The 16,268-nt window shown below is 47.9% G+C and overlaps 1 protein-coding gene across 1 annotated transcript in view; it reads left to right on the top strand.

The window, feature by feature from the left end:
* Positions 1-324: 324 nt before the first annotated feature.
* DISP3 (dispatched RND transporter family member 3) overlaps positions 325-16,268 on the top strand; it is a 38,455-nt gene continuing 22,511 nt past the window's right edge. The window contains exon 1 of the mRNA XM_066203092.1: positions 325-374. The gene's annotated coding sequence lies outside the window, so the exon portion shown is untranslated. The remainder of the gene's footprint in view (positions 375-16,268) is intronic.

Raw genomic sequence — 16,268 nt, 5'->3', positions numbered from 1 at the left:
CGGCGCGGCCTGTCCGGCGCCGGCGGGGCGGGGGCTGCGCAGGGGGCACGGTTTATATCCGCGGTTTCTATCCGCGGGTTATACCCGCGGTTTATAGCGCGGCCACAGCGCCGCCCGCAGCCCGGCGGGGCGGCCGCAGCCCCGGAGCTCCGCACCGCACCGCACCACTCCGCTCAGCTCCGCGGCGCAGCGCCGGGCGCTGCCGCTCGCCCGCCCGCCCTTCCGCCCGCGGCGCTCGGCGGAGCGGCATCAAAAAGCGGCGGCGGGGCCGGGGCAGGGCTGCGGGACCGGCACGGCCGCACGCCGCTGCAGCGAGCACCGGTACGGCGGGAGCCGGCGCTGCCCGGCATCGCTGCGAGCCCGCCGGGGCGGAGGTGAGTGATGCGCTCCGCGGCCCCGGGGGTCTCAGCACAGCTGTCTGTCTGTTGTCGTGCCGTCTCCGCCGCCGGCCCTCAGCGCTCGGCTCTGCCCGAGGGGTTAGCCCGGGGTGTCGGTCGGGCTCCCGGGTCCCGCAGTGCTTAGAGACAACGCCGCTTGCAATCGTGCTTGCCTTTTTTTCCTTCCCCCCCCCCCCCCCCTTTTTTTTTTTTCCTTCTTCTTCCCCTTTCCCTTTTTTCTTTCCCCCTGGGAATTCAGCAGCTAAATCCCTCGGTTGTGTGTTTAGCCAACTCTCCCTGGAAGCTCTGGATAGTTCATGAATATGCACAGGGAGATCGTTTCCCGGGAGGCTGCCTCTATAATGAGCTGATTGAGCTGCGCCTGCAGCAGGGCTGCTCTCCTGGGGGAAAAGTTGGGTGCCAGAACTGAGGAGCTTTGTGTCCCTGGCTGCACGGAGGCTTGGCAGAGTCACTGAGGTGTTGACCGTACTCAGTGGTGTTAGCAGGTCCAGCCAGGCAGGATCCGCATCTGCTGTGTGTCCAAAAGATATAAAGAGCATCATGTAACTAGTACATGTAAGGTAACCTTCCTGTTTTATACCAGCTCATGTAGAAATGGACTTTTCCAGTCCAAAAACACCGCACCACTTAATAAGGACATTTCATTGCTTAGCAACAGTCCCAACTCAGCTTGGTCTATACGGCTCTTGCCATTCAGGTGGCCTCCAAAGATGTGCCAGTAAAACAGCCACTGTCCTGGAGGAAAGGATCTCTTCTGTTTTTTCCTTAGTGATGTGATGACCCAGCCGAAAGAGCGGGGCTGGGTGCTACTGCACTTGTGAGACTGGGAGCTGAGTGTAACTGGAAAACTCCAGGCTGGACAGGGTAAGCTGGAAGTGGCCAGTCCCTCAGGCATGTGTGGGATCTTGCTGCTGTATCCTGTGTCGCCTGCACCTTTGTTTTGTTCACAGGCACGGCAGCGTGCTGGTTAACAACCTTCGCTTATGCAATTATTAGAATAGTGTTTTGACAGCTGTGCAGAGTCTGCTAGTGTTTAATGCAATACACAAACAAATAAGTTCCTTTAAAACAAGGCTGATGCATGCCCTTGTCTGCTGTGACAAGACAGACTAGTGAAGTGGGGTGAGGACTTGTGCTTTAGAAGAGCAATTCAAATGATAAACACACAGACTCTTTGCCCACAAAGCCACATCCTGATACACATAAAATCTGCTGCCCTAGAATCTCAGGCTTTTAAAAACAAATTCCCCATGAAAATTTGTGTAAGGTTTTGAAACTAGCTGTCTGTTCTTACCAGAGCAACTTTGCTTGGGGACAATATTTTCCCCTTTTTCTCACCAGTAAAGTGTTGATAAAGATAGAATCCACAGCATCAGCTCCCTTTAATTGCTCTTTTAGACTGTGTGTCTAGATGGAAGCCTAGCAACACAACAGCTGTATTGAAAGGAGATGTTTCAATAGCTACACCTCTTTTATCACCCTGGATTCATCTTTAGATGTTAGACTCATCAAGCTAGTCTCTTTTCCCCTTGGAGCCTTATAGCTTGATTCCCTAAGCCTGGAATAAACCAGAACTGAGCTAGTGAAAAAGACAACAAAGATGGAATGGAAATGCTTAATATGATATAAGATCCATTCTTCCTTTCTTCCTGCTGCCCCTGTGAATACCTGCAGTATTCCCATGGGGAAGATGCTCCTCTACAGAGAGGGAATGCTTGTCTAACAGGAAAATGATTCAAGGGGAAACTACCCATCAGTGTTTGTGTCCCTTTCACCTAGAGGCACAAGGGGAAATCTAAGGGACCAATGGCCCAGAGCAGTGTGTAACGGTGTAATGTGTGAGAACTGGACTGGCATTTGGGAAGAAGCATCAGCATCATCCAATCTCCAATTGCCCACAGTGGTGACGACTGTGATTCAGTTTCTGCAACGTACAGGGCAAATTCATCCTTAGGGGTAGAAAGAAACTCCAAACCACAACCCCAAACACAAGCTGAAGTCACTGATACTCTGTCCAGATTTCCCTCACCGGCTATAGTGTAGTGTTTTTAGCTGTGTTCACAAACACCCTTGTTGCCATAGTCTCCTTACCATAGAATAGGGCACTTACAGGGAGTCCAGGTGGGAATATCTGACTGGCTCTGTGTAATTTGGGGGCTCACAAATGAGGGATTTCACACTGATGAAATTGCTGCTAGTTTTCAGATGTTCGGGGAAAATGTGTTTGCTAGGTGCTAAAAATTCTCTCAGTGCCTAGTGCGTCCTTGGCTGTGCCTCCCAAGATCTTGTATTTTTTCAGCATTAATGAATTAAACATTGCAAATGCCTCTGTCACACCAACAGAAGGAGAGGTTAAGTTACAGGAGAACTCTGACCCTTTCTGTATCTGTCATTTCTGATCTGCAGATGAAGTGTGGTTAACAAGCTGTATTTTGCAGGAGTTTATGGGGTGGCTGTGAGGTGTTTGTATGTAATCAAATCACATGAGAGTGGTAGGATGGGTGCATTTTGGTTTGGTACAGGGAGAGGGTATGCACACGGCGTTAACATTCTGCATCTAAAAAAGCCACTGCACATCCGTAATCCTCTCCTGATGCCAGTGCTCTGAGATAAGTGCTGCTTATACAAAGACTTGCCTGTTGGGTGTGAGTACTTAATAAATAAGCTTGAGTGAAACTGGAGCAGGATAGAAGTTCATACCCTGGTGCATATGGAAGATCTGGATAAGCTGTGATTTTTATTTCTGAAGTTTGAACAGGTCCTTCTGTGAGTCCCGGGTAATGCTGCTGTGGTCTCTGTGCATGCCAACATGCAGTAAATCCTGGCAGGACTCTCTTCAGCACCAAAGTATTTAGCATACAATTGGTTTAATCCTGTAATCTTATCAACCACGAACACAAATGAGAACTGAACAGATTAGTTAGTTCTAAAAAATCAGATCCCGTTATATTTCTCAGTGTAGCGCAAAATATTTCTCCTTTTACTTACCTGATTGGCTTGTTTTTTTAAATCCATTCTCTGTTTGGTGGTATCAGACTACAGATTTGGGTTTAGTGGTGAAAGTTACAGGTGATCGGCTCTCCTGTGATGCGAGTTTATCTGCGGTTTGAACAGCTGGAGGGGATTTCAGGATCAGAGCAAGTCCTGTGCCCTGAGGGCCCGGTTACTGCGAGCTTGGTGGAGAAGGGAGTTTCTACCGGGTGTCCGTGCTTCTTACCTCCTCCTGTGCACTTTTTATTGCTTTTGTGCCAGTCAGGAAAAGCAGAAGATGTCCTTTGCCTTCTTCCTTTGCACACCCCTGGCCGTTTCTGTCTCTTTAGAGAGATGAGCAGGCCCCACGAGGCGTGTGTGAAAACTCTCCTGCAGCTCCCTGAATGTGTGGCCGGGGGCCCGGGAATGTTTTAAATCTCGTAATGAAGTTGGGCAATGAAATATTAGTTTCTAGAACTCGCTTAATCTCCCCCCGTGCTACCGCAGAGTGGGCTGTCTCTTTCAATGATTCTTTTCACACAGGTTTACCTGAGTTTGTTCATCTTGTTGTAGCTTTAGCAGGGTGAATTTTCTCTCAGGTGTGTCCTTACCGATGCTTTGCCCAGGGCTGGATCCTGCCTCCCTCTCCTCTTTCAGAGCATTTCTCCTCGTTCCGTGCACAGCTCTGCTGCATTCTGTGACACTGTTAAAGGCTGTGCTGCCTGTGACTCAGACTAATGCGAGTCAATTTAAAGGACAGATTAAGCGCAGTGTGAGTATGGATTGCAGTGTCTGGCCCGTAATGAATAATTCAGGAGTGTGGAGGAGACAGTGTAAGAGTTAAGTGCTTAATCCACCTCTAGGTGAAGTCAGCAAAAGACTTTCCATTGACCCCCGTCCAGGATACTTTCAGCAAAGCTTAACTGTGTGTGAGTTTGTAAATTGTCTCATTGATAGCAGTGTGCTTCAGGCGTGAGCTACAACTGTCTGCATTAGCACCCAGCTGAATGTTATTTATGACTCTCTTGCCTGTTACACTGTCATTATCCGTCCTCTGCAGCACCTAAGGGAAGCTTCCTGAGGTCTGAGCGCGGCTATGGTTTCACGCTTCTATAGTATTGAAAACCAGAAAAGATTAATAACTGGAGTGCCACGCCATTAACAGAAGAAAATACAGACACAAAAAGGTTTAATTTGGGTTGCTTAGAGCCAGGAATGGTGCCCTCCTTCCGCAAGAAAAAGGCAATTGCCTGTGATAGGGATTGGACTGGACAGCAGGACTGGACACTCAGCCAGGAGTCCACTTGTGGCTGCTCTGCCAGCAGCTGAGTGTGATCCTCCTTCCCGGGGTGAATTGAACCCCCAGGGAATGCAACTGCCCCTGGAAGAGCTGATGTGGGAATGGCAGAGCTGGTGGGAACCAGAGGATGCTCTGCACCTGCAGCTCTTATTTTCAGGTGTGGGTCTGTAGCACCTGGGAATTCTGTCCTTCCAGCTGCTCCAGAGGCGTTTACTTTCCCATAAAAGTTCAATTCAGCAGAGCCACTAGTAGTGCTGATTTTTTTTTTTCTTTTTTTTCATGACGGTAGCATCATCGACTTGGAGGGGCAGGACATCTCCTTCTGGTTGTAACTCAATATACAAAAAATCCAGTGTAACCTGTGCCTTTGTTCTGAGCCTGCAGATTCTGGCAGTGCCACCGGCTTTGCTCTCCCGTGGGGAGACAAGCACACCCACGGCAGAGGCTGTCTCCTTGCACTGAAAGTAGGGCTTCACAGATACCTCACCCTTTTTTCCTGTTTTTGAGTTCTCTCTGCTTGCTGGGAGAAGTGGTTTGGGGGACAAGGCTGGGATATTTTCCCTGCCATCTGCCTTAAAGGCAGCAGGCTTGAAAGTTGGCACAGTTACTTCCTGATCTTTGCCAAGCTCTGTTAATACAGAACAGCTTCTCCTGAATAGAAGGCAGTTCATGTTTCATAAATCGTGGAGAAAGGGGAGAGGCCAGTGTGTTTAAAGGCGTTGAAAGACACACTGGCAGTCATCTGATTCTTCAACTGCTGCTGGCCTTGACTCTCTGCTGCTTTATGGGGGAAATTTAGAGGGGGGCATCATTTTTCTGCCTGGACTTGAAGGTGTGAATGCTGTTGCTTTTGGGGCCTGGTTCTGCAGCTGCCTCTCATTTGCAGTCATGTCAGTGAAGTCACTTTGCGTTTATTACTGGGAATGTTACCTGGGATCTACCTGCTGAGCTAATTACATGAATAAGCTTATTTGGGCTTCAGGGCATCCTGTCTGATGCTGCCACAGACTTTCTTCCTGTCTTTTGCATAGCAGAAATCTCTTTGGCTCGAACAAAGAGGAGTGTTCTGGGAGATCTCTAGTTTTACTCTGAGCTCACTGGGCTGATGTTGGGCTAGCAAGTCACAGGGTCTCTGGGTCACTGATAAATGGAGTTGTAGGTACCACTGCTGCTCCTCATTTGGCAACTAAAGCTGAATGATGTTAGGTCTGTGTTTAGCTTCTGTGAAAGTCAACAAAAGTAATAGATTAATTCCATCAGAGATGTGGAACCTTGCTTAATTCATTTATGAACTTGCATATAATCCTATCTATTTCCCTAGAGGAATAGGGAATTGGATTTGAGAGGTGTTTGCAAAGGGTTTATGTGATCTCTGACATACGATGCACAAAGTACTCTTTGCTCCTAGGGGGATGTTGACTTGTTTCTTGACTCTGTGTTACATCCAGGAGCTGAGAATGAACTGCTTTTGACCTGTATTAAAATCTTTGGAGACAATTTGGAAAAAAAACCCCACAAAACAACATCTAACCCTTCTACTGCTTGGGATACTGCTGCGCATGCAGCACACTTGATTCCCTGAATCCAAAAAATGCTCTCTCTGTTCCTCCTTTTAACCAGGGAAATGAATTACTGGAGAAGATGGGGCTGCAGTCTGGGGTTTGAACTAGAACCCAATCGAGTGTTTTAAATATGTTTGAGAAATGCCCAAAGCAACCCTGACTCCTGCTTATAAATCAAACCTGGTCAAATCCCGTGTCTTCGTATTTCCACTGTCACTGCTTTCCCTCTACCTCCTGCGTTGCACACCCTCCCACTTGCTCTCCAGCTAAAACGCAGGCACCAGGTTTAATCTCCAAGCCAATTTTTATAGCTGAGTTGAAATGGGGAGCTGGACAGTCCCACAGGAGCATGAAAGTGACTCAGTAACACAATGGGCTTCAGTTAAACTGGGAGCCTGGACAATATAGACATCAGCTTGTTTTTAAAGCTAAATTTATTTTGCCTGAAAGCTCAGACTAGTTCTTGGACCATGCTGAAACTGCTCCTTCCAGTGCTCTGGGCATTGCAGGCTGGGCTTCTTCAGGACCCACAGAGCACCTGTCAGTGCTTTGGACTGGACATCCAGAGTGTCCAGTCTCTGGATGTGTTTCTCAGTGAAGTGTCTCACAATCTGATGTATGTGCTGCAAGCCATTTCTTTCCACATCCAAACCGAATTTTACGTCCAAAGCCATCCTTTCTCTTTCTCCCCATCCTGAGCCTTGCATCTCAGCTCTGTCCCTTCCCACAGGGCTCAGAGATGGGCACCAAGTGGGCAGCTGAGCTGTGGTCTGTGGTGGTCTTCGGTCCATTTCATGCTTGTCTCTGGTGTCAGTGTACTTGTGGCACGGAGCGTGGCCAAAAAGCTGCAGCATTGTAGGGAGCTATAAAACACCAGTCTACAACAACTGGAAACAAGATATATCAGCAGGTAAATGTTTCATCCCCTGTGGCAGTGCTTACGCCAAAGCAGCAAAGCTTCACTCCTGTAAATCTGCTGTCTGGAACCAATTCCTTGCTGCAAGTTTCCTCACATTAATTGCAGAGTTCATAGCATGGGTCTATGTGTAAGTGGCACAGGAAAGCATCTGGCCTTGTTTAGATTCCAATAACAGAGAGCTCCTCTGTAAGTAGCAGACAAATAAGATTTTGATGACATTTCCTTTACAGACCTCTTGCAGTCTCTTGAATTTCTGATTTGTTATAGGGGAGATAATTCCTTCTGGATCCAAATCTTGGTTTATATGCAGCTAAATTCGTTCCTGCATGTACACCAACCTGCCTACATGCTCATTTATTTGTTATGTTGCAGATCCCGGTACTGTTTGCCAATTTCCATTTCTTTGGCTGATTTGGGAAGTGCCTGCAGTGACTTTCCTCTTGTGCTCAGCCAACAGCCTGGTTTCCAAAGGGCCAGACACTGTTCTGCATCCACACAGGGCTGCAGAGTGAGTCCCTTTGAAAATCAATTTACAAATGTCTTTGCAAAAATAGCCCGTGTTTCCTTGTGAAGGGGAATCCCAGGAGTCTTTTGAACAAGGCACATTGTGAAAGGATGGAAGTCTCAAACTCCAAAATAGGAGAAAAGTTCAGAGCAGATGATGTGCTTTGCCTCAGGAAAGCTGGAAAAACTAACAGTAGAGCCACAAATATTTCTTTTGTTTTTGTGTTTTAACTGCAGGACTTGGTCCTTAGAGGTAGCACAAGTAGCATCTCAGCCTGTGAACATCTGTCTGAAAGTGTGGGGTGCAGTAAGGAACTGGGAACAATTGGCTGAAATGCTTTGATCCTTCCAGGCGGCAGTTCTTGTCCCTTTGGCTTGGCTGGTTGCCACTCACGAGCAGCTCCTGTGGCTGTGGATCTCTGCATCTTTGGTGGTAGAAGGGGAATAAGGACAATGCTGATGTTTGCCTCTTCCTGAACTGCTGCAGATCACAGAGCTCCAAGGTCTGTGCTGGAAGGGAGGAGAAGAGAGCAGAGAGGAGGGACATTCCTGCTGTCTCAGCTCAGTTCTGGTGGCCTGAATCTATCCTAGAGACGTGGCTTCTTTGGCAGCTTCTGGGAGCTGTTGCAAACAACATTTCCTTCCCTTGCACAGTAACTAACAGGAAGCAGCTCATGGTGTCTCTTGTTTGTATTTGGAAGCATCCTGGACTTCCTCTGAGATGAATGTGTCATTAAAGCCTGTTTGCTTATTCTGAGACCCTGCCCCCTCCTCTGCTAATGGTCTGTGCTCATTGAGCTGTAGTAATATTTAATGTGAGTTTCTGCATGGCTGGTGCAGCTGGCAGTAAGCTTTAACTCGTTGTACTGGCAGGGGATCTGCCGACCTGCTGCTCAGGCACTGAGGCAGCTTGTCTTGTCTCCACATCTTCCCCTCAAGAAGTTTTTCTTCTGTTCTGAAAAAACCTTGTGCTTGGCCAGGTCCTGCTCCGGAGCAGTGAGCTGTGTGGCACTAGAGACTCTTCAGCCTCTGGATATTGCACCCTAATCTGCTTCCAGATTTCTCACTGATTCTTGGAAGATGAAATAGCAGTGCTAATTAATCTAATGCCACAAGCACTGGGTTTCCATGGGAGGAGAGCAGGTATCTGCATCTGCTTGGAAGAAAGAGAGAATTGTGGTAGGTAAGAAAGACACCTGCTCAGATCCCACTTTTCAGGCTGCTGAAAGTCAGTCAGCTGCTTTGTGAGTCCCTCCTGATCCAGTAGTAAGTTTTCCATGGATCACTATAAAGCATGGTTTGCTGCAGTTATTCTCACTCAGTTGCAGTGACTGTCAGGATCAATTTCCCCCAGAATTCACCCTCACATTCTGAGAAATGGGAGGCAGTGTCTGTGCCACAGATGAGCTCAGCTCAGTGCATGGGGCTGAAAGGTGCACGAGTATTTCAGTATTCCTGCTGCTCCCTCATTTGGGAGAGTGCTACAGATCCCCCAGTCCTCTCATGCTGGTGTGTGCAAAGCCCTGCTGAAAAAGTGAATGTGACTGAAAATACCATGGGAGCTGGGTCCTCACCACAGGTTGCAGCCTTTCAACCTTCCTCTTCCAAATCTGGCATTTTCTGATGTCAGTAAATTGTAGCAGTGAAAAATAAGACCTTTAGATCCATTAGATCTAAATGGGTGGCATCTGGAGTGAGACACTGACCTGCATGACTCAACACCTGCAGATGGGATTTTGTGCCTGTTCCTCCTCTTTCTGGAAGGTCAGAGCACAATGAGCAGAGCTGGTTAAGTGCACTCTTCAGGTGGAGCACTTGTAACATTTTCTTTTAAACTCATTGTACTTTTTAAGTTGGAGTGGCAAGAGCTGGAGCTGAAACAGCTCCTGTGCTGTGGTTGGCGAGGGTCTGGCAGCACAGGCTGGAATTCCTGCCTTACCTCTCATATTGCTGCCCACAGAACCACAGCCAGCAAAGCCTCCTCTGCTGCTTGAGCTGCTGAGAGAAGCAGCTCTCAGATGGAGGGTGAGGAAGAAGTTTTCCTCCTCCTCCTTCTCAGCGATGAACTAGCAGCTTAGATGAATAATGTGGAGATGAGCCTTTTAGAAGAGGGTGTTTTGATTGATCAGTCCCAGAAGTGGTGTGCACCCCAGCAGGGTGTTGCTGGAGAACTTCACATGGATGAGGCTGCACAGCCAGCCCTTGTCTGTGTCCTTGCTCCCACTGCAAGGGGTGGATGTGGGGAGAGGTGTCAGAGTCTGCGCAGGAGTCCTGCAGCTGGGCACAGAGTGGTATCAATCCCGGTGGTTAACGTAAAGTGCGGAGGCAGAGCACGGGGTAGAATAATGAATGGCTGGTAGGGACTGCCGGCAGGATCTGGCTCTCCTCTTCAGGGTGTCAGTGATGTGTAAAGCTGGAGTGTGTCTATAAAACAGCAGCACACAAGCTTTGGGGTTGGTAGTTTATTCCATTGGCTTGGGAATGGATGGTTCCCTTCTGTGGTCTGACATTCCTTCCTGGAGTGATACTTGGTGGGATGGTAATGCAAGGCCCTGGTTTGTGGCAGCCAAATGGGCCAGACACAGTTCCATATCCACACAGGGCTGCAGAGTGAGTCCCTTTGAAAATCAATTTACAAATGTCTTTGCAAAAATAGCCTGTGTTTCCTTGTGAAGGGGAATCCCAGGAGTCTTTTGAACAAGGCACATTGTGCCTTCTGTGTTTGTGTTTAATGATCCATAAAGGCTTTGCTCTGAGCACAGGTGCTTAGGGGTAGGTGCTGGAGTGTGGGAATCCACATACCTTTGACAAGCTTGTTCCTTTGGGCTCTGGCAGGTGGGATCCAGGGTGCTTTTGAAATCTGTCAAGGCACCCAGCTCAGCCAGAAGTATTGCCTTTACTTAGCAGCAGCAGCAACTGGCTGGGGTTCAGACTAAATCTAAGTAATTTTTGTAGCGGTTAGGTAAATCATGTCTGAAGCATATCAGTGCCTCAGCTTGCTTGGTGCCTGTTTGTAGAAACCTGGAAGTGCCAGATGCCTGAGTGACAGCAGAGCTTATCATCAGCACAAGCAAGTAACTTGAGTAGTAAACATGGCACAAGGCTGCGAGGCGTGTTTTGTGAGATTATAACCCAGATGCTGCTTCTGACACCTACAATCATTAGTTACAATAACCAGAAGCAAATTATTTTATCAGGAAATTAACTTTCTTTGGCAGTGACAAGCATGTTAGCAAAGTGCTCGTGCAGGTAAACCTCTGCAGCAATCCCAGGATGTCAGGGCAGTAAATGTGCAGGGTTTGATGTTAGCAGATCTTACCTTTGGAAAGTGCCAGTTCCAGTACTTTAAAGCATGTGTTCTGGGGCAATGTATTGGGTTCTTTTTAGTAGCGCCTATGGCGTGAATTTGGCTCTCATTGTGGAGGTTGGATTTCCCTCACCAGCATAAAGGTTATGTTGCACAGTGATGGTTATGTTTGATGATACAGCTCAAATTGTACCTGCAGAACACAGCAGAGTTTGTGGTTTGTTGCATGCAGCCCCATTTTTGCCCTCAAAAAGTTTTGGTATCTTGTGTCTAACTAGGCACCCAAAATAAATGTCTACTTCTTCCTTCATCTCCTGAGCTCCAGCATCTGTCAGATGCAGACTGTACCACCCCCTCCTTCTCTGTGATGCTGGGAGAAGATTCAGTTCAGCCCTCAGACTCTGTCGTGACAGGCAGTGTTAAAAAGCTCACGAGGAAATTAAAAATTCTGCCTGTGAGCCAGGCATGAGCGGCGTGCAGGAAATGAGGCATGAGACCACACACTGAATGATGAGGAGAGAACAGGGTAGTGAATAACTGCTGGGTTTGGGGAGCATCATCCATCACATGCACTGGTAGAAGCCAGAGTCCTTGCCTTGGACACTGAACTTGGAAGCAAAACTACACTGCAGAGCGTTTACAAAAGAGGGACAAATTAAAAATGCCGTGTTGGCCCTGAATTTCCTGACTGGTGAGTGCTTGACTTTGCAGCTGATCTTTCCACACTGTTTTTGGCATGCAATTATGAGTAGATCTAATCAGTGTCAGGGCCTGGAATAGCAGGCAGATGCATGCAGAAGATCCTCCTCGGCCTGGTAGGCTGAGAGTGCCCTGAGCAGCCTTTGTCCAGTCTGAAAGCTGGTCGAGAGATAGTAGGATCATTTAGGTTGGAAAAGATCATTGAACCTAATCACTTAAGCTCATTGATCCTTCTGTTTCCAGCTGCCAGGGTATAAAAGTTCCTGTAAGGTGGAAGAGGGGTGGAACAGTCAGCAGTGGAAGGGAGCACCTCAGTAAGAGATGAGGGTGCATATGCCCGTGCTTGATTTCCTAAAGTTTGAGATCAGGTAATCACCTTTCCTATATACAGCCCTGTCTATGGTCTTGCTTTCTGTGGGCAAGTGGAATTATAGACTGTAGAGCTTTTATATATATCTATATCTATATCTATCTATCTATCTATCTATCTATCTATCTATATATATATATATATGTAAAATAATTTTGTTGAACTTTTTTCCCAGTAAACACATATTTATATAATTACACTGTAATTCCAAGAGTTCTGTGCTGCTGGAGCATTCTGATATCATTCTGATCTGCAAAGTGCCTGGGGTCTGGCAGTGTTTTTCTGCATCTTACTAAAGGATTTAAAGCAATCTGGGTCTGGCTTTTCTGCATCTTACTAAAGGATTTAAAGCAGTCTGCATCTGGTTTTTCTGCATCTTACTGAAGGATTTAAAGCAAGTGGAAAGGGAAGTGCAAAGCACACAGAAAGAAAATAGATTAAAGCCTTGTTGTTGTGTTGTGCTTGCAACTGGGAAAATGAACCTGCTTAACTACTAAAGGTGGAGCCAGCTCAGCCAGCAGATCAAAGCAGTGCTCTTGTGCATCTCTGGGCTCGTATCCCACTGGCACAGGTTCTGTCTGTGCTGTATCCTCAGGTGCAGGTTCTGGTGTGTGGCTGAATTAAGTCAATATTTTGAGAAGGAGATTCAGGGTCAGGTGTCCAGGGCCTGCTTTACTTTCCCAGGAGTGCAAGACTTAGGAAAGTCAGATCTCCAATTAAAGGAAACTCATATCCAATTCTCCCTATTGTTTTGTTGAACAATTGATGAAAGGTACTCTACACTGGCAAAGGGAGTCCATGCACTCGGTGATAGCTGTGTTGATAAGGGAGAACGGGGACCTGAGGAAGCCCTTCTTGGCTGTGCTTTAAAATTCGGCTTCTGGATTAGTCTCAGTGATTCAAGTGTAGAGCGAGGCTGTGATGCTGTGTCCTGATGCTCCTGTGGAACTCTGCTTTGGTGTGGTACATTAAAATTGTCCCTCCAGTTGTTCTACGTGGCCAGAGCTGTGTGCAGCTCTGTGGCTTTCAGCAGGATCTGGGTGCTCTTAGGATGATTTGGAAGCACAAAGGCTATTTCCCTCCCTCTTACAGGAACTTCATCTAGCTATCAAAGGGGCCTAAAGCTGCCTTTGGTAGAAACGCGAGGAGGTTTCAGGAATACAAATAGGAATACAGAACTGCTAGCTCTGCTCTGAAAGCTCTGCCCATGGGAGAAACGAGTGTGAAGTTCGTTTATTTTGTCAATGAGAATCTCCTATATTACAGAAATTGTCTTTCCCTCCTTTCTAGTTTCAAGCTTTCTTTCTTTTTTTCTTTCTAGCTTGCTGTTGCGCCAGGCTTCCTTTTTCCTGTGGGAAGGAACAACTGGGTAATTGAAATGGAACACTAGTGAGGAGTTTTTAACGTGAAAGTCAGCATTAATTAGTCAGGTCGGGTGTAATTAGTTTCCTCATCTGTCACTGCTTCTCTCCAACTTGCCAATGACTTTCTTCTATCCTCGATGTCACTGAAAACTGTCTTGTGGGAGTTGCATGGGTGTTTTTCCTGGCTGAGGTGCAAGTGAGTGACAATCCCTCTGGGGCTGTTGGGGTTTGAGCTGGATCCTGCCTGCAGGAAGTCTGTTTGCTTTGGAAATAGCAGAGGGAAGCCCAAGAAATCTAAATGCCTACTCAAACCAGCTGAATCAGTGCCTCTTCTCTAAAGAAACAGACCCAGGGCTCCAAGGAGTGCTCCAGTCCTCTGCCTCTTTCAACCTGGCTCAGGCTAAGCTTGCACACAAGTGAGGCAGAGCTTTAATGAAGGCTGTAGGATTAACTTTTCTGTGTATATCCTGGAGCTGGAAAAGTAATTGGGCCATGATTCAGTGCTGGGAGTCTCTGGATAGTATGAGAAGTGATGGAGGGAAAACAGGCCAGCCCCCAAGTAAAATTCAAGCAGAAAAAATGCATTTCAATCCCCTTCTGGATGATTTGAGGATTTATCTCCCCTGCCAATTCCATTTGCCATGTTTTGGGTTGGATAGGCTTTCATCCTGACCCAGGCAGGGTCTGAGGAAGGTGGCAAAGCCATATGAGTGCCAAGGGCGGTGCTAAGTGTGGCATGTCTGGCTTTGGAGCTGAATCAGCTCTCCTGAGGGGCGTTCAGAGCTGTGGGTGCAGGCACGTCCCTTGTGCAGAGGGAGACTGGCACTGCTGGGGACAGCCCAGGTGCCACCCGTGCTGCCCTTGCCTCTGTCCCAGACCAAATCTTGATCCTTCCCTGACTCAGTTCTCATGTGAGTGTATATAGGGGCTTCTTCAGAAATTTCTGTGCTGGAGTTCACACCAGTGCCAGAATTTCTGCCAGTCTGCAGCTAAATACATGTTGGTCACCAGACATTATAGATGCCCATGTGTTATGAGCTGGGCTTTGCAGTCACCGTGACAATTGATGGAAAAGTCAGGAGATGCCTGAAATCTGATCCCATCCTCGAGTTGAGGATTTAGCTCTTGGTTAAGAAAGGAGATGGTGTGATCCCTTTTCTGCTGCCTTACTATTATGTTGCTCTCCCTCATTTCCCTTTCTTGTCACATGCAGGCTCTTCTGTCTCAGGATAAGAGTCTTTTCCCTCCTTCTCCTCCGTAATTCAATAAAATGGGAAATGGTTATGGCTCTTTACCTCTCTTTCTGAAGAGAGAATACATATACATGTTCAGATCTCACAGTAACTCCATTCTGTTGAAGGAGAGCCCAGGCCAGTGGGAGAAAAGTCAGAGGTGGAGGGGAGGTAACTGCAGGTACACAGCAACCTGCCCAAGTGGGATGAGTGAGGTTTACACCTGAGTTCCTGCAGCATCAATCTGCACTAACGTGAGCTGGAGTTGTAGCTTGGCTGTCCCTTAGAGGCTGAAGGATAACAGTCCTTGCCAGCTGAGTGATGGATGGAGGTCACACAGCAGCCAAGGGTGTGCTGAGGATGCCTGGCGAAGGTGAGCAGTGTGGGGTGAGCTGGTGCTGACAAGGTGCTGTGTTTGGGGGGCTGGCATGCCAGCAGGCTTTGGACACAGATCTTGTCATCGTGGATGGGATTATGGCTGTGTTTGGGAGTAGAGTGTGAGGCAGAAGGCAGGACTGTAGTAAGAATCGTCCAGGAGAGGATTAATTTGCAGAAAGGCTCCTCCCTGTCATGACACAAATAAGGCGCTGCAAGCGACAACACAAGAGTAGGTGGGTCTGTGTTCCCATGAAGCTGAGCAGTTCCTGCAGTCCAGTGCCTGTCCTGGGCAGCATCATTTTCACACTCTTGGCTTTGCCCCAGTGCCAAGGGCTCACACAGTGTATTCAGGGAAACTTTCAGGCACTTCTTGGTTGTTTAGGATTATGCATTCTGAATATTAAAGAAATCTCTGTAAAAGAGTCTCAAACAAGCTAGATTACTCCTAACCTTTCCAGAGGATTAAACACACACACACACACACACACACACACACACACACACACACACACACTCTCCCCCTGTGTTTTCCTCTTTCTGTCTCAGCCCTTCATGTGAAGGGGGCAACAACACAGAAGAGTTTTGTGAGCTGTCCTGGCTTCACCCTATTTCTCAGCCTGCTGAGGGTTGAAGGTCTGGCAGGAGAGGGGTTGTGGCCATCTGCCAGCAGTGGTACCTGTCTGTTTTTGTACTGAGATGGCAGAGCAGGAGGCTCATTTGTCCTGCACAGTCTCCACAGTCTTGCCTGAGGTGAGTGAGCCACTGTACGAGCCTAACCAGGGTGAGGGGCTGGGACAGCCCCTGCTCTCACCCTGACAGGAAGAGTGGGGTGCTCTGAGACAAGACCAGTTCCAGATTAAAGGCACTGATGAACATTCCTGCTTTCCTTGGTGTGGGCCAGAGCAGGGGGATGGAGCTCAGAGGTTCCCTGTTCTCCACAGGTTCTGTGATGAGGGGAACACCCTTCCCAGACATGCACAGATGCTGTCCAGGCCAGACTGGATCCCATGGGAGCTGCTGTGGATCCCGTGAGCTCTCTGTGAGCAAAACCACTGGCATTGCTCAGACTGGCCAGAGCCGGAGAGGTTGCTGTGATCCTTGCTGCTTTGCTCCTCTCTCAGGGAGCATTTTTGTCCCACTGCTTTTCCTCTTGGTCCAAGTTCATGCAGCTCCGTGGCCTTCTGAGGATGTAGAGTTAAGAGGTATGGGCCATTTATCTTCCTGCTGATATAAAGGCTGTTAAAATAGAAACACTGGTAAGGAAC

The sequence above is a fragment of the Chamaea fasciata genome, unplaced genomic scaffold, assembly GCF_029207755.1.
Source record: "Chamaea fasciata isolate MVZ Bird 193981 ecotype frontalis unplaced genomic scaffold, bChaFas1.0.hap1 SCAF_23, whole genome shotgun sequence".
Lineage (NCBI taxonomy): Eukaryota > Metazoa > Chordata > Aves > Passeriformes > Sylviidae > Chamaea > Chamaea fasciata.
This window is presented reverse-complemented; position numbering and strand designations above follow the sequence as displayed.